The sequence below is a fragment of the Poecile atricapillus genome, chromosome 6 (assembly GCF_030490865.1).
Source record: "Poecile atricapillus isolate bPoeAtr1 chromosome 6, bPoeAtr1.hap1, whole genome shotgun sequence".
NCBI lineage: Eukaryota > Metazoa > Chordata > Aves > Passeriformes > Paridae > Poecile > Poecile atricapillus.
Window position 1 is genome coordinate 36040633 of NC_081254.1, and position 25476 is coordinate 36066108.

The window sequence follows — 25476 nt, forward strand, 5'->3', positions numbered from 1 at the left end:
ACTGTCATGATAAAAATATTGGAAAATACAAATTATCTTAGACAGTTATTAATTATAAATCTGCAGAAATTTTGCCTGTGTTAGGAATTTTTGGAGGGTTTTAATACAAAAGGACTGAGGAGAAAATCTGACTTCCAAATAAATCTGAGGGTGCAGGTATTCCCAGTTTTTAAGGAATAAAAAGTACTGATGAGAGGATTATTAGAAAAACTGATGGGGTAGCCCAGCCTGTCTTTATTTCATCACAGAGTCGTTCATGTAGAATAACAGACTTAGCAGTGCTGCTAAATGTCAAACCAGTATTTTTTTTACCTCTGTTTTGAAACCCTGAGGCGCTGAACTTGAATTTTCTCTCTCTTGAACTTCCTTATTTATTGCTCAATACCGAAATCATCCGTACTGCTGCATTTCCAAGTGCCTTGGAAGTCTTCCTTTGGAATTATCAGGATTGTGAGGAACTGGATTTGTCTTTTCCCCTCTCCCATCCATTGGCAGGCTCTGTATAAAATCATAGCTAATGGCTGAGATACCCAATAAATGCCTTTAAATGCTCTTGTGAGCTTCAGCTTCAGAACTAAGTAGCAACAAATAAAATGTACGATTTAATAAGCCTGGAGACTTTCAGATAAAAGAGGAATCTACTGGAGGATAAACTACTTAAAATTTTCCTTACAAACCAAGCCAGTTTTCCTGAATGCAGCTGGTAGGGGCAATTCTCTTTAATTTTGACATCTCTACTATGCTTTGGGAACACAAATTTTAGTAATACTTAGGTTTTGTTGCTTCCTATATTGTTCCATGCATACAATTAAAAGGAATCCATTCAATGTGATAAAATTCTGCAAAATCAGGGTTATTTTCCCCATAACAGAATTTTGCAAGGAATAGCACCATTAACAGGAGATTTGCACTTGCACTAAAACCAGTGTAGACTTACAGGGTGAGTTAATAACTATTAACTTCCCAGTGGAACAAATGCAGTGTCACAAGATATTCACTCCCTGTGAATTCTGAGTGTTCTGATCTCAAACATTTGCTGGGATTTAGTGGACTGGAAAAAATAATGTCACCGTTAAAGAGAGCGAGGCTGATTTTTCTCCCTGTGCTCTGCAGCTCCGAGGATGAGAGGAGGGAAGGTTCCTTCAGCATTATTTTGCCATGTAAATCTGGGCAAGGCTTTGTCCCTGCTCCAGGGGGAGGAGGAGGAGGATGATGCTGAGGATGGGTTGCTAGGAGAATCCCTAATAGTTCTGCTCGCACTCTCCTGGCTAGCCAAAAGCCACAGGACTTGCACTGGAAGGTTTTTCATTTTTATGGGACTTTCTGGTAAATAATTTAAAGGTCAAGCTGTTAAAAGCAAGGGTTTAAGGCAGTTCCTTATCGGCAATACTGCTGAATACTAAGTTTAATTGTTCTTAGTTGACATCAATAGGTTTTGTGGGTGTTTAAGGAAAATGACAGGGAAAAAGCAGTGCTGCTCTTTAGCTTTGACCATCAGAGTTGTAAAACTGTCAGAGCTCTGCACAGAGGGATCTGAGTGCTGAGAATACACAATCATGGAATGGTTTGGGTTGGAAAAGACCTTCAGATCATCTCATCCCACCCCTGCCTTGGGCAGGGACACCTTCCACTGTCCCAGGCTGCTCCAAGCCCTGTCCAGCCTTGGATCTCAGGGATGGCCAGACTGTGAGACCTACAGAAACTGCAGCTGGTTTTGTTCCTTCATCAGAGGTGATCAGGCATTGGGTGAAGGGGAAGAAGCAGATGAGCAGCTCCCAGCTGCAGCCTTTGATTCTGCATCCTTAATTTTTGCTCTGCAGATCAGAGCATTCCCTTGGGAATGCAGGTGATCCCATCTGCTGGAGCTCCCTACAAATGGGAGATGACAGTGACATTCCTGGGGTCGGTGCTCCTGAGGCATCAGAGCCTTGTCAGCTCTTCCTGCTTGGATCAGGATTCCAGGCAGACAAGCTTGGGAGGGTGTGAAGTGTTGTTAAACAACTCAGCTGGGTAATTTAGGTCTAAAACCTGACATCATTAGCAGGATGCTAATTGGAGAATGGGATCTGTCTAGATGCGTTTCTGCACTCCACTGCTGGCAGCAGCCAGCACCAAATAAGAGCTGTGTCATTTGTCACCTCCTTGAGGAGCACATTCCTGAAGTTTCTGGTTCCAGGCAGGTTCTGGTTCTGCTGCAATTCTGAATTATCCATGTATGGGTGGATCTGAGCTTGCTGGTGCTGGGGAAATTGGACAGATCCACGTGACTCCTGCTAAAGCATTGTACAAAAATTCCCATTAGTTACCCAAAAAGAGCTTTAGTAGAGCAAAAAGCTTCAGTTGCTGAGGGGAATTACAGTCCCTAAAGCTGCAAAGCTTCCTCAAAGCTGGATCTAAGATGCTTTTGAAATACTGGGAAGGAAGAGCCAAATTCTTGTGTGAGGGGAAGTTGTCTTAAAACTCCCCAGATCCCAGGTTCTCATCAAACAGGAGGACTCTGATGGAAATTGCTCATTCCAGGGAACACAGTTTTGGTGCAATGTGGGAAGAACTACGTGAGGAATGAAGAGGGAAGCATACACAGTGTGGAGTTGCTGAGTGTGTTGCTCCCAGGTTTGGTGGACCTGGGAAAATGTTTATTTCTATTATTTAGAAATAAACCTGGTGTCCCTGCCCATGGTAGTGAATTGGAATGGGATGATCCTTAATGCCCTTCCAACCCAAACCACCCTGTGATTCTGGATTCATGGGTTGTTTGGGATTGGGATGATTAGGAAGTTCATTAAAGTAATAATTAAAGACCCTCTCAAGGATATTTTTTGGCTGGGGAAGGCACCACAACTGGCCACCAGACAGATAATTTGCATCACTTTTCTTGTGGCTTTGTGTGTTTTTATTACAAATTGGGAATGCAGGAATGTACCACGTTCTTCTCAGCAGCCTGCTCAGCTGAAACACACGGATTCCTCTGGAATTCAGCAACTTGGGCTCAGTCTCCAGAAGGGATCAGTGTTATCACTGTCAGCAGGCAGTTCAAGCATAATTTCTGCTGAATTACTCTCTCCAGCAGTGGGATGTTTTATCTGTCTCTTTGTCAGCTCCGTAGAGATATCGCTGTGTTTTATTTGCCGATGGCCTTGATACACAGAAATGTATTCAACTGATGCACAAGTTAAATTTCTGTACTTGTGGATATCTCCTCATTCATTTCTCTATTTGCAGCTGTGAATAATGAATATAATAACAAAATGGGCATGAATAACCTATTACTAATGGTTGGAAGGAGACTTTGAGCTTGTTTTAGATTTTGTGCTTATTCATAAATACACCAAAATTAGGGATTTTACTGAATTCCCTCTTCTTCCTTCTCCCAGGAAGTTACTAACCAGACCAAAACTACTTGATGTGTTACGAACTTTTAAAATACAGTCCTGAAATAGGACTGTATTAAATGGGTTTGTCTTGGGCATCAGAGAGCCCCTGTTCCAGCTTTTAAAAAGTCATTTACACCGTGGTTTGGCTTTATAAGCTTTGACCTCACCAAAATTGTTCCAAGCAATGCAATCACAGCCTTGACGTGAGAACTGGGGAAAAAAATGTAAGAGGAGAGAAAGGCAGCTGTCAGACAAGCAGGGAAGGTGGGCAAGAGCACAAAAGAAGTAACTCCTTTTTTTGTGAGCTTGTGACAATTCCTCCTCTCTCAGGCCAGATGGAAGGAGCTTCCTCTGCTTTTGTTTTTAAACTGGTTTAATTTGGTAACTACGTGGGCTTTATTTATAGGCTCGCTCCAGCAATCATGGGCAGGCAAAAATAACAGCAGCAACCTGCTTCTCTTGCCCATGGATGTCACAGACACGAGTTAAAGCTGGGGTTTCTGAGATGATTAACAACTATTTTTGATATGGGCTGAGTCTGAGACCAGGTATCAGCAACTCTGGGGAGTGGGACATGGTAGAGCTCCTGCACTTCCCTGCCAGGACAGAAACCTCTGGTAATGATTTAGAAGTTTGGCTCTGCACCTAAACATAGCAAGACTTGAAGGTCTTCAGTCTTTTTAATCCTTCTCTGTTTAATTCAGACTTGGAAAATGGCCCTTACTCCTCTATACTCTGTATCAAACCCAGTGGATTTAGCTGGAAAAACTGGAGCAAAATCAGGCCCCGGTGATGTGCCACTAAAGGGGGAGAAAAACAGGCAAAGAGGACACCAAATGTTGCTGTTTGATCACTGAATTGTTATTTTTCCACACAGTTCTCTTTGCCTGGGAGACTTGTGCTGGGATGTCTTAATGGGAGCAGTTTTCAGGCATGGATCACCCTGACACAGAGCAAAAGCATGAACAGGGTGAACTGTTCTCAAGAGTATTAATGGATCATTTTTCTGCCTGAATGTAGTAAAATTGGAGTAAACAGCCTCCAAATGGGGATGTGCCACTACAATAAGAGAATGCTCTGAGCACATTCTCTGTGGTCAATAACAATTTAAAATTGAGTGTCAATACCCAGGGAGTCGTACCTGTGTGTGTTCAGAGGTTATGCAGGATTTTCTAAGCAAGCACCAGTTTTCAGATGGCTGAATGTGGAACTCCCACTGAATTTACCACTCTGAGATGATTTTTTTCTTTAAAATACGCTCATGATTTCATTTTCATAAAGCAAATTTAATATGCAAAGTGATTAGTAAAAATACAAGGGAGTATTGGGCTATAAAATAGATTTGTTGCTTACATGTTTTTTAATATCTTAGACAAATTTTCAGCAGTTCTTTAAACCGTGCCTGTCATAAAGCAGAACATGAGAGCTTTTTATTAATAGCTAGTTCAGATAATCACGTGAATTTTTTATGGCCTCAGGTATTCTAGATTTACTGTCATTTCCTCAAGTGGGCATGAATTATGGGACTACACATCCCTAGTTCTCCCTGTCCTGTGCTCGGACAAGGAATAGCCTTGAGGCATCATAGCTCAAGAGCTCTGTGGAGCTATCCTTACATTTTAGCAGGAATTTTTGGCAAGCTCACAGGTTTCCCTGACTGGTTTCCACATCAGTCACGGCAAAGGACCGGCATGACTAAGTTCACTTTTAAGTCCTCCAGAAGCAAACATTAGTGTTGGTATTTCCTTGCCTTGTGTACAATCCCTGGCTGGGTTTGGATTTTTGGATTCCCAGGCAGTGTGCTGGTGGTGACCAGCGGTGTGTGGCCGCTGGAGGTGACGCACACTCCGTGACTCGGCACTTGGGCAGCTCCTGAGCTTCTTCACCACATTTCCCTTCCCTGTCTTCCTCTCCACTCAACTTCCCACTCTGTTTTCTGAGTTAATTATACCTAGATCAGAATGTAGAATATGCTGTGTGTTCCCCTGATGCAGAAATGCTCTGTCAGTGCAGTGGTTAACTGGGGAAGAAGGCAGTGAGGATTTTAGGAGCTCCTTTGTGAGCTCAGTTAGTGCCAGGGTGCGCTGAACACTGAGTGCTCGCCCTCCTCGTAAGGAACTGAACACTTCCTCTCGTGCTGCTCCTGCCCAGCTCATTTCTCACGTGTCAGTCCCAGGGAAAAGCACTGATTCCATCCAGGATTAGAATTATCTCGAGCATCTCATTAAAAACATCGTTGATAATGACGGAGTCCTAAAGAACAAACATCTTTCATCAAGGGCATTGTGACATCCTTACAAAAAATCCCTAAAAAAAAAGCTCATTTAGTATCAGCTTTCCCCATCATGTGAGGGGAGGATGCTTTCAAAGCAATACCACCTTAAACTCTGGGGCAGGAATTTTATTTTAGAGCTGTTGGAATTGGAACAATCCAGTCTGAGTCTCTGGATTAGCAATCTTCATCATGGATTTCTCCTGGAATCAGGGACCCTATGCCACCACTGTACAGCAGAATATCACCCTCCAGGTGACAAATTAGTAATACCTGAGCCCTGAGATATTTTCATCTAAATATGAATTTTTAATGCCAGGAGTAAAATCCAGCTTTTAACTTAGAGCTGTTATTTGTACTCGGAGGGAACAGATCATTGTAGTCCAGACAGCCAGGCACGAGCAGGCTGGTGGAACACCAAGAGGCATCACACCAAGAGTGAGGAGATCCATTCCTCTCCCTGATTTCCTATTTTTACTATTGCTCCGTTGGCTTGGAATTTGACATGAAATTAATCCCAGTCCATGGCTAGGGTATAGTTTGCATATCATGTGATTATTTTTATTTATTTATTTATTAATTTATTTATTTTTAGCTGGGAGCTTTTCCATCTAGAATCCAGATTTTAACCTTGATACATGCAGCATTCCTGGCAGCCCTGTGAATCCCAGCACCATCCAGCGCTTAACGCTGATGGATTAAATCCCCAGTTTATATCAGACATGACCTGTTACTGGTTTGCCTTTCCTTAGCACTTGCCAGCATTCAGCTGGGGGAAAAAGAAAGGATTCTCCGAGGCTGGGAAAAAGAGATCTTGCCAGACTTCCCATTTTTAGAGCTTAATGAGTTAAATTCTCCTCCGTGCGGGATTTTAAGCTGCTTAGACCCACAAGGTCAAAGCAAAGCGCTCCATTCCCTATTCCGACTCGCGGCTGAGCTGGGGGCACAGCTCCCTTGGGACAGAGCCCTCGGGAGACGGTGACATAAACCGGGAATAAATTCCCTGTTTCCAGCAGTGCAAGATGTCCCTGTTCAGCCGGGGCTGGCGGCCCCCCCGCCTCCCCCAGGCAGATCCCATGGAACTGCAGTCCTGCATCCATCCCCTCGCTGCCGTAACTCCCCGTAAACACGGCACGAAGTGCAGGCGCCGAGGTCACGGCAGAGGATTTTTACTAGCGAGGGAGGCGAGATGGAACAGCAGAGCAGAGCGGGCAGCTCGGGATCCTCGCAGGATGCAAGGACCGTGACTTTGGGGACGGTTCCCCGTCAAAACCTTTTGTCCCGTTTTCCTACGGCGTTTCCACGGCATCCCCGATTTCTGCGTGGTCGGTGATGGTGATGGGGGACTCGGGTGTGTTAAATCGGGAGAACCCTGCACAGTTCACTGAATAGCAGCAGCAGCTTCCGTCCCCGAGGAGGATTTTTGGGTTGGTTAGGCTTTTAATGAAGTGCCGTACTGCAAGTTCAGGGATGAACACATCCCGCGTTCCTCCATCGCCGCTGTACGGACACTTCATTAGGACGGCTGAAGTTAATAAGCAGCGGTAGTTCCTCGCCATCAGCCGCGTGAAAAGCCAAAGCACTTCGTGCATCCTCCAAAAATCCTCCAGCTTCCCCTCTCCCCTCCCAGGCACCGCTGGAAGGGGAGCAGGCAAAGAAACGCTGGTATTTTTCTAGAAGAAAGTCGCGTATCGGGATATTCTCTCCTTATCTGTCACGAAAGTTATTGGATGCAGGAGCCGTTCCCAGGCAGGCAGAAACGCTATTGCATAACGCTGGCGCTCAGCGCCAGCCTTTCTCCTCATCCCTACGAAGTTTTCCGCCGGCAGAACCAGCGGACGGGGCTATTTCGGGGGCTCGCAGCGCCTTACCTTGTGCTTCCTCACGCAGAAGCGGCGGTCTGGGCGAGCATCTCCCTCCAGCCGCCGGGGCGAGCTGGGCGTCAGCGCCTGGGCGCCGGGGCGCATCTGCCGCGGAGCCGCCGAGCCGCAGCCGCCGCCGCCGCCGCCGCGCTCCCCCGCTGCCCTCATGGGCTGAGCGGGGGCTCGCTGTCCGGGGGTCCCCTCGGCCGGCTCCCCGCCGAGGGGAACTTGTTGAGCGGGACCGGCGGGCGTCCCCCAGCCGGGCGGGAGCGGGGAGGAGGAGCCGGGGGCCGGGCCGGCGGCGGGGGCGGGCGGGGGAGGTGGGATGGATGGATGGATGGATGGAGCGATGCTCCGCGCACAAGGAGGGGAGAAACGCGGAGCCCGGAGCTGGCTGAGGAGCTTTCGTTATTGCTCGGGTTTGTGTGAGCGGGGGTTCATTAATAACGGAGCCGTGCACAGCATCCCCGCGCAGCACAGCTTGCCAGCTACGGGAGCGATGGAGCAGCCGCAGAGTGGGTGATGCTGAGCCCTTGGGAATTCAGCGAAGCGCTGGGTTAAAGCTACACGGCTGCCTTTTATTGGGAGGGAAAGTGTTTAAGGTGCTAAAGGAGTAGCTGCTCCCATTTGCTTTTAAACCTTGTGTAAGATGGACGCGAGTTCAGAGCGAAGCCGTTCGGCAGAGCAGATTGATCAACGTGATAATCTGCGTGAAACTTGAATCCCATCTTTCCTCCTTTTCTCTCATTTCAAAGAGGGTTTAGCAATGATGTTTTTAACTTAAAAAAAAAAAAAGAAAAAGAAAGGTGTAAGTTAAATAGGTCACGTGTATTTAACCTGAGTGATAGAAAATGCCATTAGAGGCACGAGAACTGGTCCAAGTTGGGAAGCGTTGGGTCTGTGTTTCATTCTGGGATCCCCAGGAGTTTTGCTGTTCAATAAATACTTTCCAGCAGGAAACTCCCCTAGCCCAGGTGCCAGCAGGTGTGGGCCACAGACCTGTCACAGCACTGCCTTCACCATTGATGTCCATGTAGGTTATTGATTTTGGGGGTCACTGAAGCGAGCCCTGATTTGAAATGGCAGAACAGAGCGGCTGGACCAGCCCAAAATGTTCCACCACGACCCCCATGGCACAGCAGGCAGGGACAGCCGAGCTGGGCACTGGATGAGTCCAGGCATCCACGGACACGATGCAGCAGCAAGACTCGCTCTAGAGCTGGGTGATTTTTGGAGTTAATTAGCTGGAGCAGCTCATTGCAGCACGGAATTGTCGGTGCTGCGGCAGCGGCCGGGGCACCACGCTGCTGCCAGCCTGGGCACGGGGATGTGCTGGGCTGGAGATCCGTGTGGGTCTGGCTGGGCAGGGCAGGAGATCCGTGTGGATCTGGCTGTGCTGGGCTGGGCTGGAGATCCGTGTGGATCTGGCTGGGCAGGGCAGGAGATCCGTGTGGATCTGGCTGTGCTGGGCTGGGCTGGAGATCCGTGTGGATCTGGCTGGGCAGGGCAGGAGATCCGTGTGGATCTGGCTGGGCAGGGCAGGAGATCCGTGTGGGTCTGGCTGTGCTGGGCTGGGCTGGAGATCCGTGTGGATCTGGCTGGGCAGGGCAGGGGATCCGTGTGGATCTGGCTGTGCTGGGCAGGGCAGGGCAGGAGATCCGTGTGGGTCTGGCTGGGCAGGGCAGGGCAGGAGATCAGAGTGGATCTGGCTGTGCTGGGCTGGAGATCCCTGTGGATCTGGCTGGGCAGGGCAGGAGATCTGTGTGGATCTGGCTGGGCAGGGCAGGAGATCTGTGTGGATCTGGCTGGGCAGGGCAGGAGATCAGTGTGGATATGGCAGGGCAGGGCAGGAGATCCGTGTGGATCTGGTTGTACTGGGCAGGAGATCCCTGTGGATCTGGTTGTACTGGGCAGGGCAGGAGATCCGTGTGGATCTGGCTGTACTGGGCACATCCCTGTGGGTCTGGCTGTGCTGTTCTGGAGATCCCTGTGGGTCTGGCTGTGCTGTCCTGGGCAGATCCGTGTGGGTCTGGCTGTGCTGCTCTGGAGATCCCTGTGGATCTGGCTGTGCTGTTCTGGAGATCCCTGTGGGTCTGGCTGTGCTGTTCTGGAGATCCCTGTGGGTCTGGCTGTGCTGGGCAGATCCCTGTGGGTCTGGCTGTGCTGTTCTGGAGATCCCTGTGGATCTGGCTGTGCTGCTCTGGAGATCCCTGTGTGTCTGGCTGTGCTGGGCAGATCCCTGTGGGTCTGGCTGTGCTGGGCAGATCCCTGTGGGTCTGGCTGTGCTGTTCTGGAGATCCCTGTGTGTCTGGCTGTGCTGGGCAGATCCCTGTGGGTCTGGCTGTGCTGCTCTGGAGATCCCTGTGGGTCTGGCTGTGCTGCTCTGGAGATCCCTGTGGGTCTGGCTGTGCTGGGCAGATCCCTGTGGATCTGGCTGTGCTGTTCTGGAGATCCTGTGGATCTCCCTGGCACACACAGCTCACAGGCAGCCTGGCCGCTCGGATCGCGCTGTGGCTGAGCAGGGCTGGATCAGAGCAGTGTTCAGCAAAGCAGACAGTCAGCAGAGGGCAGCTCCGTTGCTCTCCCTGGCTCTTACCTGTCCAGGTACTCCCATTGCCCTCTTCCCTCTGTTCCTCATCTCTGCTGCTGATCCCTAAATGAGGGTGCCAGGGGTGTGCCCCCACATCACCCAGTGCTCACCAGTGTCACAGCTTTCATCCCACTTAGCATCTCTCACGGGATTTTATCAGGGATTTATTTTTTTTTTCTAAAGAACTTAAATATCGACCTGCTTATTGATGCACCAGCAACCACCACACTGCTGTTTTTTTCTTTCTGTTTTTCTTTCCAGCAGTGCTGACTTGCTGTATTCCAGGTCCTCTGTGCATTTCTCTTTACAAAAATAAATGTGGTTTTGGCTGCAGCCTGGATACAGACATGGGTAAAATTACATGGTAGGGTGACCACGTCTGAAAAAAACGCAGGCTACTCCTCAGAGCAAACAGATCAGTGGTGGGAGATGCTGTTGCTTTTTCACAAGCTGAAAATGTGACTTTATCCAGCCCATGATTACTGGAAGCAAATACTATAACTCAATATCCTGAGTGACTTGAAAGGAGAATCTCTCTGACAGAAGCAGCAGTTAAACATCATTCTTGTCTTCTCCATAATGATATTTAGAAGCTGTTGTCTCAGGGCTGATTAGTCTTGCACAGCATTATGCATATGCCCCACTTACAAACTGTACAGCATCTTCCTGAGCTTTTTAGGGAATTAAAAAGTACTTTCTGATGTGGACCAGATTTGTGTGTTGCTACTGACACCATTGGTGTATACAGGGATCTTTTACATCAGGGTTTGTGAAAAATCAAGTGTTTTGTTATTATTGTGCTTCGTGTTACTGTAACAGCACATAGAAGTAAATACACTGGGAAATGGGAAATGCTTCATCATCACATTTGCCAATTTTTTAGCCTTTAAAAGTGCTGAGCACAACTGTTGCATAATGAAATGTAGCATTGAAGAGATGCTTGAGAGGGAAGAGAGGGGTTGGGCTTCAGCCTGGGCGGGTGCAAAGAGAAAAGAGACAATTAATTGTAGTTGTTTTAGGTTATAAATTTATTTTTCTCTCATGGAGTGTCCTTACCTTCCTTGGCTTTTTTTCCCAGTGTCTGTCAGGGGGGAGTGAGTGTAGTGCTTGCTTGGTGTGACATGTGCAGGTGGAAGTCTTGTCTTGGATTTCAGGGGGAGTGAGAAACCCGGGCACTGGAATGGAATTCTCTGTGGGGAAGTACAGTGAGGGCCCTTCTCCCTCACTGCTAATTCATAATAAATTCAGGGAGTGTATTTAGAAATATTCATCACAGCCTGGTGTTACAGACTGCAGGTTTTACTTGATTTTTTTTTCTTATATTCAATTTCTGAGGACACATCTGCATGGTCATGGGGGGGTCAGCTGGGCATGTCCTCCCCACACTCAAATTTTGGCTCAAGGACTGCCCCAGTGAATGCTTTTCCTGGGGGGGATTTTTTTGCTGAGCAGCTGCTTTGTGGGATTATTCTCCTCTAGAACATGCAGCTCCGACAGTGGAACGCTAAAATGTCATTTTTTGGAACAGTCTGTGAAGATCTCGTGGAGGAAAGCTCAGATGCAGCTCAGGGAAAAGCACGTGGCAGCCAGAGCTCGAGTTACCTGAAAGGTGTTTTGGTGACCCCCAATGTGGGGAAGGAGGAGGATAAACCACCACCAATGGGATTTGCAGATCTACATTAAGTAAATTATATTAAGAGGCATAATTTAAGTCCCAACACTACATGCCTGAGCTGGGTTCCCAGGGAAATTAGTTCTTTAGGACCAGGCAATTTATGGCAGAATTCCCAGCTGTGTTGGAGATGAAAGAAGGGTGAAGTTCACTTGATTTGAAGCAGAGCTGGGGACAAAGTTGTGCCTTTTCTCTCTCTAATCACTTGGGACCAGTGCTGTCATTCTGTCTTTGCTAAAACCAAGTATTTTCACATTGCTGAACCCTCATTCCCATTAATTAATTGGTTAATTCCATGCCTTTAGATGATAACTGCCTGGCTTTCTGGGCTAAATTGGTAATTTATTTCTTTATTTCCTCCAACCTGCCATTAGAAGAGAAACAGAGGGATGTTAAATATGCTCCTCTGCTCCAGCTGAGGTGAAGGCAAACTTGGCTGGAGTTTCAAACAGGTCTTCATGCAGTCAAATCCTTAGAGGTGCTCCTTGCTTTGGGGGAGGTTATTTTCTCTATTTTCTGCTTGGCTGGGATGCAGAGAAATAAGGTCTCTTGGAGTCAAGTTTGGCAGAAAATTGGGAGATTTGCTGGAGTGTCTTTCTCCATAATAAGTCTTTTCCATGAGCTTGGAAAATTCATTTGAGCCTCTGCTGATGTCTGTCCTTTATCTATAAAGTACTAATTCCACATCTCTTTACATAAAGGAACATTTTGAAGAGAAAGTGGATTTAAGAATATGTGTCTAATACCCCTAATACCTGTGTGCAGCTGAAATGTTAAACAGCTGATTGAGGGAACTGCTCTTTGTGGGTTTTCTGCTCGGAGAAGAAAAATGCTGAGTAACCTCATTAGCTCTGATGGTTATTTCTGTGCTTCGTTGGGATAAGAATGAGCAGGATTTAGTTCTCTCTCTCAGTTTCCCATTGTACAGATCATTGGAAGAAAAATATAACAGCAGGTCTCACCAACTTAAGCTGAGATTTTGGGTTCCAGTTGAATGCTGTCTCAGCAGGAGCCCAAATTGCTGGAGATATCAAGAAAATCTGAGTTTTCTTGGGATAGGAGTGGGAGTTGTGTCATATTTTCGTTGTGTTTATGGTTCAGAAAAGTTCCTTTTCAGCACACAGATGTTTTTGGGAAGGAAACTGAACTGGTGATTGGAAAGCCTTGGTTGTTCCTCCAAGGATGGGGATTGTGAGCTGCTCTCGTGGCGTGGAATCGCTTCCCTGATCAAGGTTGCCAAATTCTGGTTCCATTTTCATGCAGCCTGTACAGTTGGGAAATAAATGAAAGCTTTGGGAGAGCGTGATGTATGAGCCCCTAAATGGCTGCATTTTGTTCATATTTGAAAGGCAGTTCAGGCTGTCGTCATTACTGATGACTTGTGCTTTTAGAGCCCTTCTTTTTGCATTTCACAAATCCTTTGTGCCCATCTGAATAATAAATCACCCTGTTTGATTTGCTCACTGAGAGCAAATGGGAAATTACATCCTTGTTAAGATGTCTTGAGGAGCTGGAAGTGTGGGGGAATGTTTTTAAAGGAACATTCTGCCAACTTTGCTAATATTTTGCTTTGTCTCGTTTATTTGATGTCCTTCCCAAATTCCAGGGTTTTCTGGACTGCTTTATGACAAAGGGAAAAAATCCTGCCCTGCTTAAAAATAAAAAATAATAAGTCTGGTCATACTTTTGATTGCCTTTAGATAAATGGTTTCAGATTTAAGCACCTAATGAAATGTGGGATGAGCATGAATGCCATTTTCAAACTCCAGTTATGGGCAGAAAAAAGGCAAATCCAACAAATAATGGGCATACTTGCATCTGATTCCTATTGGCTCTTTGGTGCAATAATATATTATTTATACAACATTGATTTCATTAGATGGAGGATTTAATGCAACTTTTCTGTCAAACTGGAGAACATTCGATGTTATAAAGTAATGTAAACTCCCAAAGCCTCAGGAAGGTTTTCTCATTTGAAATATTGAACTATTTAAAATTTGAACATAGCATAAAAACACAGACTTTTATGTGCTTTTGCATGTTGCCTTCAAGTTAGAAGCCCAGAGAGCACCCTGATCCTAATGCCTAGTGCTTAACAGAAAAAAAATTAAGCTCAAATTAAATGTGTTAAACAAGTGAAAAATAAAAATCCTACAAAATTATGGAAGAGAGAAATATTGAACAGTGCAAATAGAATTAAACTCACCATTTCTATTGCTGCTCTGAGCCTAAACCAAGATGAAGTATTTTGGCCATAATGTTCAGGAATGAACTCTTCAGTGTAGTTTCTAAAATCCCCAAGCAGGTGCCAAAATAAAATTGCACTTAATAACTTCGATACATGACAGAGAAATACGATGGCAGTGAATAAAAAAGGATGTAAAGAGGCAGTTTGCAGCATCATGGGCATCTAAAATTGAGCCATATGCTCACAATTAAGATCTTCTCCTCCCTTACTTATTTTTTTCTAAATAAAATGACCTAGAAACTTGCCTTGTGCAAATAAGAATATGCTGAATTCCTGACTGAGTGCAAAGACCTAATTCTTTTATGTATTAAAATGTCTGTGACTGAGTTTTACCTTAAGAAAGGAGCAGAAATTATTTTGCAAAGTCTGGAAATCCTAAAAGCCCAAGATATTTCAAAAAGTTGTTCTGAAAAAATATGGGAAGCCTGATAATGCCATTAAATGAGTTTACAATTACCAGCAGAGGCCACGTGAAGTCCTTCTTAATCCTTGGTCTGTGGCTCTTCAAAACACAGAGCAGGAAAAATGGCTCTGTCCTTTATGGTTTGGGGACACTGAATTAAAAACCATTCAAAGCAGCACCACATTTTGATTTCCTTCAATTTTTAAAGAAATTCAGGACTTTAAATATTAATACTTAGCAGTGGTTGAGTAGCATAATTAGCAGCTGCTTTATATCCAAGGGGTGTCCATCAATATTATGGAAAAGGCCAATAACTGGAAGGATGAAATCTCTGAAAACCCAGAAATAAAGTTATAATTTGATAATAATGTGGCACTTCCTCAATTTACTTCTGGGAATTCAAAGTGATGGCAAAATAAACCCCAATAATTTGGGTGCAGCCACATCCTTCCCTTGTCATCATTCCCAAGCGTGGATGGGGAGGTTTGTTGGATGGGAGGTGGAATGGAGCTCCTTGTCTCCAGCCTTTCCTTCTCCTGCCTCTGTGCATTTCCTTGTGGGGAATGTTTTTACTGCCTGTCCCCTCTGTAGGCACAGCTCCCATCGCTCCCTGGGTGGGAAAAAGGAATGCCAAGATGAAAAGTCCCATCTCATAATTGTTTGAAATTCATCTCCTGTTGGTTTCAGCTGCTGCCTCCTGGTTCTGAAGCAGTGAAATTTGTGAGCAACAGCTGTGCTCTCTTTTTATCCCCACTGCTGTGGATTTGGAAACCTCAGGAAAATGTAAATCCATCCTCACTGTGCCTTCTTGGGAGAATCTGGGACTTGGTGTCCCCTTCTCGGGAGGGAACTTCTCCATCCCTTGGCACAGAGAGGTTTAGGTTGGAGGGACATTAAGGCTGGGACAGCTTCCATTATCCCAGCCTGGCCTTGGGCACTGCCAGGGATCCAGGGACAGCCCCTGTGCCAGGAACAATTCCTGCCCAGTGCCCCGTTTAACTCTGCCCTCTGGCACTGGGAAGATAAGTCTCTCTCCATCTCTCTTCCAACAGAGATTCAGATGTTGAATGCCACAAGAAGTTCTCCTTGGAGCCTTCTCCAGGCTGTCACTTTGGTGGCCCTTCTCGTTCCTCCTGCCATCTCTGATGTTCCCCTCAAGCTGCAGAGACTCAGTTTATTTATGGAATTGTTTTATTTCTCTGTGAGCTGATGGAAATCAAAGCTTTTATTGAAGCCTGGTAGGAAACATCAGCAGGGCTTTATCTGAGCTCAGCTCATCCTCAGGACCATGAGCTGGAGCGATGAGCTGAGGAGCTTTGTTTGGAAGCGTAATTTTGTTATTTCACAGCAATTACCAAGTGACAGATTAGACCTGCAGTAGTTGATGATGTGATGAGGGGCTTGATGTCCTGTGGGACAGCTCCTGGGGACTGAAGGTGGTGACAAATGGACAGGTGGTGGCATCAAGATAGCTGACACATCATGTCACAGATGTCTTTGGTGGCAGGGACAGGGAACACCAAGTCTTGAGGGAAAGAAAGGACAAACCCCTTGCTCTTGTCACTGTGGAATCCCAGGATGGTTTGGGTTGGAGGGAACCTTAAAGAGCATCGATCTTTATCATTTTAATATTTAATTATATTTATTATATTTATTTAATTTTATATTATTATTTATATTTTTATATTTTTATAACTTAATTTTAATTTTTAAATTTAATTTTAATTTTTAATTCTATTATTTATATTATTTAATTTTATACTTATTATTAAATTTAATTATTTATTTTTTTATAATTTAATTTTAATTTTTAAATTTAATTTAAATTTTTAATTTAATTATTTATATTATCTAATTTTATATTTATTATTGAATTTATTATTTTTATTATTTTTATTAAATTTAATTAATTTATTATTATATTAAATAATAAATAAACTTTTATTGTTATATTAAATGTATTAAATTTAATTAAATTTTATTAAATTTATTAACATTTATTTAATTTAATATTAATATTTTAATGATCATTCCATCATCCCAGGTAGCTCCAAACCTCATCCAGCCTGGCTTTGATATTTCACAGGAGCTCATTTAACAGGCAATTTGTGACGAGGAAGTTTTCATAAAATTTTAGCTTAACAAACGTGAACTTTAAAGTATAATTTTGCCTGTTTGGCCTTTTTTATTTTTTATTTTTTTTCCTTTAAATTTCAGGTGTTATCAAAAGTTACAAGGATAAGATTCCTGCCTAGAAAGAAAACAAACCAGTAACTGGAAAAAGCAGCATGCTTGTACATGTTAATTTTTCCATTTATTAAGGAAAGAAAGAATTTTAATAATTCACAGGGATGCAATGAGTATTTGCCTTTTATATATTCATATTTATTACTTGGCTTGAATTGTAAACATATTAATTCCTGCCTAGCACTTAATGACTTTGGGTAATGTTTGTACTCTCTTTATGCAGAAATTGTGCATATATCTCACAGTTACTTATAGGGACAACCTAATCAGAGCTACTTCCTTGGCTCTGAAAAACATTTTGTCTTGCTCTAAGTAGCTTTTCTGAGGTATTTTTAAAGCATTTTTAAAATAATGCTTACATTTACCTCCTCAACAGATGATGAGTATTTTTCAGCCCTATCAAGAGACGTTAAAAATCCCATTTTTTTGCCAAATGTCAAGAGTGGGATGAGTGTTGCAGGTTCTGCCAGAACTCAGGGTTGGTTGATTTTCTGCTGTGGTTTCAAATGTTGTGCCTCCCAAAAAAATGAGTTGGGATGGTTTTAAATGCATGGAAATTACACCAGGAAAAATACTTCCCAAATAATGGCCCCGTTGCATTAAAGTAGGAATAAAACATTTCACTCATGTTTTGAAATCTAAAGATGGGCCCTGGGAATAATTGGGATGTTCTGGTATTTTTCTTTTCCCATTTTTTGTATTTTTAGTGTATCTAAGTAGCACTGTAACATATAGAAATACAGAAATATATGAATTCTACGATATTTTAATCAGAGAATCACACAATGGTTTGGGCTGGTTTGGCCTTAAAAAAATTTAGTTCCACTCCCTACCATTCCATTGAGGTTTTGCAGTAGCCTGTGCACTGATTTTAGGGGTTTTTTTATTATTTCTTAATAATTATTTTATATTTTGAATCTATCTTAAAGCTGCTTTGCCTTTGCTGGTTTGATTTTATTTCCCCTTGGGATAAATTCCTGGATCTCCAGGGCTGGGATGGGAAATCCTGGATAAGTCTGAGCATGAACCTGGAAATCAGAACCTGTAAAAGAGATTCTGCTTGGTCCTGTTGTTACTGCCCAGATGGGGGGAAAAAATACAGAAAAAAGGGATGTGAGTCATGGGATATCCATGAATTTTCTTGGAATGGTGAGGGAAGGCTGAGCTGAACTCTTGGAGCAAACCAGGCCCTTCCCAGGAACATTCCCTGCAACCTGAGGAGCTGATTTTCACACTGGAATGTTTTAAACCACTGATTTTAATCTTGGTTTGGATTTAATTGCTTTTTCCAAGGAGAGATTAGTTCTTATTTAAGTGTGGATGTGTAATTAAAAAACATCTCTCAACTTAAGTTGCTTTTGTTGCCCACACTCCGGGGCTGTAGTTAGGGAAAAGCAATTCCAGAGCTGAATATCCATCTCTAATCCCGTTGTTAATGTGGGAGTGTTATTGTTAGAACGTGATAAACGACTCCTTATTTGGGAGGGATTTACTTCTTTCCCTTCTGATTTCTGCCAAAACAAAGTTGGGGAGGAAAATCAAATTCAATTATAAGTGGGAATTTATTTCGGTGGCGGAAAATAAGCACTTCAAAATGTTTTGTTGCTGCTGGAATACGTGGAGTGTGCTGGAGAGCATGAGGAAAACTGCCAAAACATGTTTTGTACCTTTGGTTTAGTGAGAAAATAAAAAAGTTACTCTCCTAAAATATTTTAGGTGGGTTTTGGTTGATTTGCAAGGACAGGGAAACCTGAATTAGCTTCATCTGGAAGCAGCAGAGCTTCCTGAGCAAATATTCCGTTCTTTCCTTCAGGAGGAGATCCCTGGATGTGCCCAAGGTCAGGTTGGACAGGGCTTGGAGCAGCTGGGACAGAGGAAGGTGTCCCTGCCCTGGGATGAGCTTTAAGGTCCTTTCCAACCCAAACCAGTCTGGGCTTCCATCATCTTGGCATTTCCATGGAATGGAGAAGGGAATGAGATGTTTTACCATGTTCAGCTTGTTTCTTAACTTCTAAATACGTTATTGATCCAAAATCAATATAAAAGCAAAAATCTTGTGTGTGACAGGAAGCTCCTGGCTCCACTCTGGTTCCTTTATCTCAAGAAGTTTGTCCTTTACCTCGTTGATGGTCTCCTTTTGTCCTGTTGGGGTTGGATTTCTGCTGAGCTCAGGCAGGAGCAGGATAAAGAGCTTTTTATCAGCAGCATCCTGTTGGAGCTTATCCTGCTGAACGTTTTGGTCATCGTCCCAAATCGTAATAAAAGAGGGGTTTAATTAATTCACTTTTCCACAATAGAAAAGTTCATCTCCTTTTGCTTAGATTGCAGCTTAGAGATTGATTTCGTGTTCTTTTCATGAGGCACCTCTGAAGCTCTTCTGGAGGCTGCACATTGTTTAGCACTGGCTTGTCTGAGAGAATCCCCCAAAGTCTTCTGAGTTGCTGTGAGTTTAATAAGAAACAAAATTCAAATTTAATAATGTTAGGGAAGAATTGGGTCATTCTCGAAGACTCAGCCCACATATTCTCATGTTCAGGTTCTGCAGATGAGGCATTCCCTGCTCCCTTTAATTAAATGCAAAGTATTAAACAGGTCTGTGTTTCTTGAGAAGGCGTAAAATGCAGATATGGCTGCTCCTCCAAACACCTGCAGACAGCTCCTGGAAAATACAGATCCTGGGCTTATGGATCTCTGGTGGAGAAGGAGAGAGAGAGTTGTGGAAATTTTCCTCTGCTCCTTGCAAACCTTGCACACATTTTATAAAACTGAACAACCTGCAGAAGTTACAGGTAAAGTAAAATTGTGCAAGAGACAACTTGTATATATGGGACAAGGATAAAACTCCTCTGCTCTGCTCTGGAGCCAGGCTGGGAGAATTGGGATTGTTCAGCCTGGAGAGGAGAAGCTCCAGAGAGAGCTCAGAGCCCCTGCCAGGGCCTGAAGGGGCTCCAGGAGAGCTGGAGAGGGACTGGGGACAAGGGATGGAGGGACAGGACACAGGGAATGGCTCCCAGTGCCAGAGGGCAGGGCTGGATGGGATTTTGGGCAGGAATTCCTGGCTGGGAGGGTGAGGAGGAGCTGGGATGGAATTCCCAGAGCAGCTGGGGCTGCCCCTGGATCCCTGGCAGTGCCCAAGGCCAGGCTGGACATTGGGGCTGGAGCAGCTGGGACAGGGGAAGGTGTCCCTGCCATGGCAGGAGTGATTTGCGAGTGAAATTCCAATGGAAGAGCCAGGTAAGGTGAGGACATTCCTGTAGGCAGTGAAGAGCAATTTCACTCCTGTGAAATCCCCCGTTTGCTGCTATTGGGTATTAATCTTTTCAGCTCCTCTTATCTGTCAATTTTGGAACAGAAATTCTCACTTGAAATGTGACCTGTGTGAAAATTGTATTTCTCTTATTTGCCATATTGATACTTGCATTTGTGTAAATACCATTAATTTTGCTGCCATAACATAAAATAGCACAGAAAAACTGAGCTAAAGTGAGAGAAGTCAGAACAAAGGACCAGCCTGTTATCAGTCTTCGTGTGTTTCATCACTTTTCCTGCTCTTTGGGGAGGAGGGGATGAGAACATTGCCTGTGCTGGGGATTTCATTTCGAAATGGTGCAATTGTGGAGAGAGCCCTGCCTTTATTTTCCCCAGTGATGAGAGCCTGGCAGTAATTCCTGTCTGCAAGGACTGGGTCACCTTCTGCAGCTCTGAGAGCTGAGAACCACATCAGAGCCTGCATCCCATAAACCTCCCCATATCCACTGTGCTCTGCCCCAAAAGCTCGGGGAGGGAGCAGCCCCTGGGGTATGGAGTGATGGTTGATGTGCTGAGTGAACCAAAGGTAGGAATTAATTACAAAATGCAAAAGCTTCCCCAAAGAGATCTCCTCCTGCAAGGAGCTTTTTAATCCAGGGATCTCTGAACTGCGTGGTTTCATCAATTAAATTTGGATTACACACGTTTCTTATCTCTCAAGCTCGCTGAGCCCCTCAATAAAGCAGTTGCTAAATAATTTACCTTAAAACAGGCGGATGAGAAGCACCAAAAGTGGGATAATTTGTCTTCAAAATGGCTGTTGCTTTTAGGAGTGTATTCATCTGGCAGCATCACCTGTCTGGTGTGAAGATTATCATTTAAAAGATCATTTCTCTTCCTCTTACTCCCATCATTTTTCATAGAGATACCTCAGTGCTGCAGAACCAATATCCCAAACACCTGTGGGCTAGTCCAGTTCCTGGGAATTCCACTTGTCTCCAATTATTATTTCCTTTTTCAGGTTATCTTTTCCTTCAGTTCTTTTCCTGCTCTGATTGTACGTGGCATTTTCCGATATTAATTGTGTCTGATAAATAAAATAGGATTTCTCATCGTAATAAGTTTGGTTTTATTGTTCCTCCTCAGTGACTTTTTGAAGGAAAAAAGTCCATGCAAGGGCATGGAGTGAGAGGAAAACAGGGAATGGCTTTAAAATGAAGGAGGGGAGATTTAGATTGGATATTAGGAAGAAATTCTTCCCAGTGAGGGTAGTGGCACCAGGCTTATATTCCCATATTCATTGCTGCATTTTTGCAAAATTATTTTAAAACCATTTTTTTATGGCTTTTCCTTTTTATTTTTTACTGTTTGAGTACTGGCCATTCCCATAAATACAGTTGTTTTCTGTATTTTATGACTGCATTTATAATTTTATTATCAGCATTAATAGATGTGTAACCCAAGATACCTGAAACAGATTTATTGAGGGCTGTTCTGTAGATTTTCAGTGAAATAATGTTTGGTGTAGCAGAGGGAGGGAAAAAAAAAAAAACCATGAAGAAAGGCAATTGCATTTAGAAAACCAGAAATAAATGTACTGACCTTGAGAGCTCCTAAGCACTGTGGGTTCCATTGAAGGGCACTGTTCAACACTGACACTGTGTGGAGCTTTTAAAAGAGAAGCATTTTTTGGTTAAAATGGACTTTTTTTTTTTTGTTAAAAGACCCTTAGAAACATGAGAAATGGTGTTGCTAAAACATCTCATTAATTTTTCCGCCTGCTTTTTATAGAAGTTGGTGCAAAGCGCTTGTGAATCACGGAACTCTTTGTGTCTATTCCCACTGTGTTATCATCAACTTCCTAACAAATAAACCTTTTGCAAAGTGAATTTCAGTTGAGCTGCTGTGATTTTGGAATCACAGAATCATGGAATGGTTTGGAAAAACCTCCAAGCCCATCCCATTCCAGCCCAGGGACATCTCCCACTGTCCCAGGTGCTCCCAGCCCCAATGTCCAACCCTGGGCTCTGGGAATTCCATCCCAGCCCCTCCCAGGGAAAGGATTCCTTCCCAAAATCCCATCTGGGAAGTTGTTCCCTGTCTCCAGTGGAGATTCCATCTTTCTTGTCCTTCAGATCCAAAAGGCCACACCCAGGGCTGGATTCTGGCTGTGATCTCTATGAAAACCCTCCTGATTTTATTCCCAAAAGGATTTCCCAGTGCTGGAAAGGTTTTCCTTTTAAAACAAGTTTTCTATTGACTGAGACAGAATTGTCAGAGATCAAATCAGGATCTGTAAAATACTTCTTGAGGTAAAACAAGGTTTGAAGACTAAATAAACTGCTTTTCACCTCTAAACTCCCATATCAGAGCTCTGCATTTTGCATGGGCTTTTCCTGGCTTGGAAAACCTAAAATCAGTTTTGCTGCTTAGGGAGGCTCTGAACTCCCCAAGTCACAGCTGAAGGAGGTGGCACATCTTTTCCAGGAGCTCTGGAAGCAAAGTTTGTCACATAAAATACCTTACTGCATCTTGATTGGCAAAAAGATGCTTCAAAATAATGTTTGTGGCAGCAGGAAAATGCCCAAATATTTATCACTGCCATTATTGCAGGTGGGAACTTCTGTTTCTGCAAGGAAAAAAAGGCTCACGTGTTTTATTCTCGTGTTCAAGAGGCAAGGATTGGCCTGAGGAAATGGAATATTCTGTGTATTCAGTAAAAAATGTGATAAATGAGGACGTTTTGCACTTGTTTTTATCCTGCTGCTGCAGCCACGAAATGATTTTGTCTCTGAAGGTGCTGCTGAATTTACTGTGGGATTTTCTGAGAAAAGAAATGTTTGTTTTTTTAATACTGTGAGAAATACATGCATGAATTTCTATAGATGGAGTGAAATTTATGTGCCTTAGTGGGGGAGTTCTGCTTGGTTTTGGGTCTTTTTCCTGCCCTTCCTGGTGTGATGCTGCTGGGAAAAGCTTCAGGAATCAAACTCCCTTCAGGATGCCCTGGAAGCTGAAACTTCCATCCATATCTTTATTTTATAATATAAAATATATTTAAAATATATATATATTTTTTAAAAATTATTTTAAAAATAATTAATTTATTTTTTATTTTAAAAAATAAATTTATTTAAATATAAATAAATCTATTTTAAAATATTTAAAATAATTTTTTTTTTTTTATTCATGCTAGGTTTTGTAATACCTTTATACTATAAATGACATAAAATACATTATTGAAGGGAGTGAACTTGTCCACAGACAAATTGGATTTTAAATTTTCACGTGGCAAAAAAAAAGATGAAATTTGGGACATTTTAAAGTTGGATTTTTATCTTGTGAGTCCATAAGTGGTGACAGTTTAATGGGTGGCTTCTAGAATTGGTAACAGTTGATTTTTAGTTCTTTATTTGTTGCCAATATAGAGAGAATACAAGTTGTAAGCAGAGAGAAAACTTAATTTTTTAATCTTTACAAACTCTCTGGGAATTGTGAGGGACTTAAATCCTTTTCAACAAAGTAAATTCTATGGAAATGTTCTAAAAGCCAAAATGTAGTGAATTAATTCAAGTGATTTTGTTTGGGTTTTTTTTATTATATATTCATCCATTTATTTATTTAGCAGTGTAGTCTTTTAGGGCCATGTAAGAAAAATTTAATGGAAAAAATAAATGAAAATTAGATTTTTTCATCTCTTCCTGACTGTGGTAACAGGGACATTTTAATGAGACATCACTTAGCTGAGTGTAGGTTTGATTTCTGTAGATTTTCTTACTATACATAAAGAGCTTAATATTTCAATTTAAATATTTCATTGGGAGGAAATGGACAAGCCTGTTTAAAACAGGATCTTTTATCCCTGAGGGAGAAAAGTGTTGGCATGTGTGGTCTCTCCTGCTGGGAATTCCCTTCTCATTCTGGAATTCCTCACTGTTAATGTTATTTGTGGGGATTATTTAAAACTAAAATTTCCCTTCTTGTATCTGTTCAAGAGCCATTTGAACACTGAGTGTTTTATTTTAAAGGTGATTTAGGAAAATAAGTGATTTTGGAGCCTCTTCAAGTTTTCCTTCAGAACTGAGTTTTACAGAAATCAGAAGTAATTTCACAGTTTGGAATTGCATATTCATTTTTTTTTAATATAAAATGTGCTTTTAAATAATCAGGTGTCCTTTCCAAAGAAAAATGAGATTCTTTGGTGTTTGGTTTGGGTTTGTTTTCTTTTAATGGAGCTGAATTTTTGTTCATCCTGCTTGGGAGCTGGACCTGCCTCCCCTTTGGACAGATCTGCAGATATCCAGGATCCCTTGATTTTGTTTTGGGAATATTTCATTTGTAGAAGGGAATCATGGAATCATCGGGGTTGGAAAAGGTTGGATCTCTCTAAGATCACGGAGTTCCCAGCACTGCCAGGGCCAGCACTGCCCTGTGTCCCCAAGTGCCACATCCACAGGGATTTTGAATTCCTCCAGGGATGGGGACTCCAAACTGCCCAGGGCAGCTGTGCCAGGGCTGGACAAACCTTTCCATGAAGGAATTTTCCCAAATATCCCCCCTGAGCCTGCCCTGGCCCAGCCTGAGCCCGTTCCCTCTCCTCCTGTCCCTGTCCCCTGCGAGCAGATCCCAAATCCCCCCGGCTGTCCCCTCCTGCCAGGGACTTGTGCAGAGCCAGAAATTCCCCCTGAGCCTCCTTTACTCCAGCCTGAGCCCCTTCCCAGCTCCCTCAGGAATTCTCCAGCCCCTTCCCAGCTCCCTCAGGAATTCTCCAGCCCCTTCCCAGCTCCCTCAGGAATTCTCCAGCCCCTTCCCAGCTCCCTCAGGAATTCTCCAGCCCCTTCCCTTCTCCTCAGGAATTCTCCAGCCCCTTCCCTTCTCCTCAGGAATTCTCCAGCCCCTTCCCAGCTCCCTCAGGAATTCTCCAGCCCCTTCCCAGCTCCATTCCCTGCCCTGGCCATGCTCCAGGCCCTCTGTGTCCCTTTTGTCCTGAGGGATCCAAACTGACCCCAGGATTTGAGGTCCCTCAGCAGTGCCAGCCCAGGGGACAATTCCTGCTGCCTGTGGTCACACAATTCCTGGTCCAATCCAGGTGTCAGTGGCCTCTGGCACATCTGGGCACATCTGGACACATCTGGGCTCATTCCAACCCCTCAGCACCCCCAGGGCTTTTCCCACCAGGCACTTTCCAAGCCCCTGGCCCAGGAGCCAGGGTGAGCCTCCATGACCCTGGTTTGGAAAGGAACAATCCAGGAGAGGCAGGAATTGGAGCAACCTGCTGGCAAAATGCTTCTCTAGTGGATGTTTCATTATTTCCCTCTCTGTGTCACCATCTCATTTCTGAGCTTTGCTCTAGGGAGAGACTTCCAGGGTAAACTCTGCCACTGTTTCAGTGAATAAATAGCTGATAAATACCCAGGACAACGGAAACCCCTTGCAGGACTGGCTGGGTAAACACAGCTTTGCAATTATTTCTGTGGTTCAAATTGAAATTGATTTTTTTGGAGAATTAGGTACCTTTTTTTCTATGTATTGCTTCCAGTGCTGGTCTGTAGATGATGA

The 25476-nt window shown here is 43.8% G+C and overlaps 2 protein-coding genes across 6 annotated transcripts in view; one reads left to right on the forward strand and one right to left on the reverse strand.

The window, feature by feature from the left end:
- Positions 1 to 7790, reverse strand: part of INSYN2A (inhibitory synaptic factor 2A) — a 40818-nt gene extending 33028 nt beyond the window's left edge. Inside the window, exon 1 of the mRNA XM_058841876.1 lies at positions 7518 to 7790. The gene's annotated coding sequence lies outside the window, so the exon portion shown is untranslated. The remainder of the gene's footprint in view (positions 1 to 7517) is intronic.
- The window catches only part of DOCK1 (dedicator of cytokinesis 1), a 266167-nt gene that overhangs the window by 118859 nt on the left and 121832 nt on the right, over positions 1 to 25476 (forward strand). The window lies entirely within an intron of this gene.